The sequence below is a fragment of the Anguilla anguilla genome, chromosome 11 (genome assembly GCF_013347855.1).
Source record: "Anguilla anguilla isolate fAngAng1 chromosome 11, fAngAng1.pri, whole genome shotgun sequence".
Classification (NCBI taxonomy): Eukaryota; Metazoa; Chordata; class Actinopteri; order Anguilliformes; family Anguillidae; genus Anguilla; species Anguilla anguilla.
Window position 1 is genome coordinate 41388184 of NC_049211.1, and position 2581 is coordinate 41390764.

General features: G+C 37.7%; 1 long non-coding RNA gene across 1 annotated transcript; it reads left to right on the forward strand.

The window, feature by feature from the left end:
* The first annotated feature begins 303 nt into the window (after nt 1–303).
* LOC118207266 lies at nt 304–1866 on the forward strand. Its single transcript, XR_004761351.1, has 3 exons — nt 304–391; nt 1323–1358; nt 1700–1866. It is a non-coding gene; the product is annotated as an uncharacterized LOC118207266 (long non-coding RNA).
* Nucleotides 1867–2581: the final 715 nt, after the last annotated feature.

Sequence of the window (2581 nt, forward strand, 5' to 3'; positions counted from 1 at the left end):
ACTTGGGGACGGTTAGGGACCGTTCTCACAGCTCTTTTTCCGAAGTGGTTGCTCAGGTAACGTGTTAATTTATTTTTATGGTGACACTATCAGTGAGATACACCAGCAGCAGATATCAAAAACGGCAGCGGTGAAACGATTAAAGGCCGTGTGGTCGGGCACTGTTGCATAAAACAACCAAGCGGCAAGCGTGTGCAGAGTGACAGAGGATATGGTTTTTTTTTTTGTTCGTTGTTTTTTTTTTTTTCAAAATTCTCCATCACAAGTGTCTACTTTTCACCCAATACCTTATAATAGAGGCAGTTGCAATTACCACAGCGTAAGCAATGCACTTATCTGGTGTCTAAAGCAAGAATGAAGCCTCATGACATATTTCTGTGCTTTCCAGTTTGTAAGTAAACTTTTTTTTTTACTGTTGCACTGCTGTCTCTTTTTCCATTTGATGTTTGTAACTGATTTGATGTTTGTCTATTGTCTTGTGCAACTTCATAACTTTGTGTTTTATGTCAGGTCCCCCTTGCAAAAGAGATTTAGATCTCAAAGGGTTTTTCCTGGTTAAATAAAGAAATCTACATTTCATGTGAATATGCAGAAGTTGTGAAATAAATGAAAGAATACATGTATGGTTAAAACTGACTAAAGTGACATTATTATGATTTAATATATTATGCCTTGAATCTTACTGATCATGATATGATAGGTCATGCAGTGCTTCCATATACATATGTACTGTAGTCCTGCTGTGTATTATTGTGATTACATGTGATTGTCTGTGAATCCGACTGAATGCTCAGTCTTCACAATTAACTTTATGAAAACTTGCAACATGTATTTTCAAACTTATGATTGTCTCTTGTGTCTGAACAATCATATTTCAATAATTGCTGAACTGGTCTGAGCTTATTAAGTTACTATACTGCATGAAAGATGGAGTGAGCAAAAATTATACATTATCAAGAACACTTAGCTACTCAAAAATGGAACAAAATTATATAGCATTGTTTAATGAAAATCTGTCCAAAGAAAAGGATTGGTGTTTTCAATGTGAAAATAGACTCTCAGAAGAAAGGGTTCAAAAAGGCTCTTCTGTGTCTCCATGGAGGGACCCTGACTAGTTCAAGAGTTCATTGTCAGGCAAAATGGTTGAATCTGGGAGCTTTCACTTTTTTCACACCGACCATAAAGGGTTCCATAAGAACTAAAAATGGTTCCCCTATTAAGTGAAGCCAAACAACCATTTTTACTGAGTGTAATAAAATAATTTTATACTAACGTTCATTCACACTGGATCAGACATTAACTTTCCTTTCTCCCTGTTTCAGATGCAACAGCACTGGTGTTTTTTGGTGTTCAGAAAGGTATAGATATTAAATTCCTAAGATCTATGTTTTGACATAATTACCACGCATTTGTTTTGTGGAACACGCACAGCAATTATAAACCAGAATTCATGAAGATCAACTTTCCAAAACCCATTCTTTCTGACAGACTCAAAGTTTGTTGTTGCAATATATATAATGAAAAAACAAATGAGAAAATATTTAGGTTAAATTTAGGAAAAATGTACATTTAGAAAATGTCACAGTTAATTTTAATTTAATTTAGTAGAAAGTAAAAAGCATACAGTATGTTCATTGATACTATGTATTAAACTCTGCATTGTAAAACTGTTTGATTCTGTTTTTTATAACTGTTTTAGCTGCACAGTCAAGTCCTGCTGTTCGTCTGACTGCTAATCCTCCATGGCCAGATGTGTTCCCAGGAAATACAATTACTCTCAACTGTCAGGTTATTGAATCTGAGGGATGGACATTTGTGTGGACCAGCCGCAGACAGGGTGGTCAAACACAACTTCCAGTCTCCAGTAGTAACAGCTCTGTGTCTGTGTTGGTCCTGAGTGCTGTGAGTGAGAGACAGAGCGGAATGTATCAGTGTGAAGCTGTAAAAGGAAATGAGGCAAGCTTTCAGTAACATCCATACCATAACAGTCTCTGGTGAGTAGTGTAATTGAAAATGACTCCCCTCAAATAGTGGTTCTTTTTTTGCTTCAACAAATGATAAGAAATAAAACGTTTGAACAACATCTCTTCAATGATCTCCATTTCAGCTGATCATCCTCAGGCTGTCATAGTCACAGATCCCCCAGTCAGAGTGATGTTCACAGGAGAAGCTTAGCTTGTGACATCAGGAAAGGGTCTGGCTGGAGATTTTCATGGAGCAGAAACACCCAGGGAAGATTAGAGAGCCTCTATGCCCGCAGTACTGAAAGCCAACAAAAGCATATCCTTCACTCTGTAAGAGAGTCAGACAGTGGAGAGTACCTGTGTCAGGGTGAACAAGGACAAAACCCTGTGATACAGTCTTTCCCAGGAGCAATTGTGTTACATGTGTCTGGTGAGTTTGGGAGGTTTTCTTCAGTCTTTACCCATGTGAAATGGTACAATATGTGATGAAGACGGTCAATGTGTATGAATGCTAAGAAATGAGACTGAGCACATGCTTTACCTTTATCAGGTAAAAAGCCAAGGCCTGTTATTACCCAGAATCCCCCCAGTGGAGAAATTAACACAGGAGAGAGAGT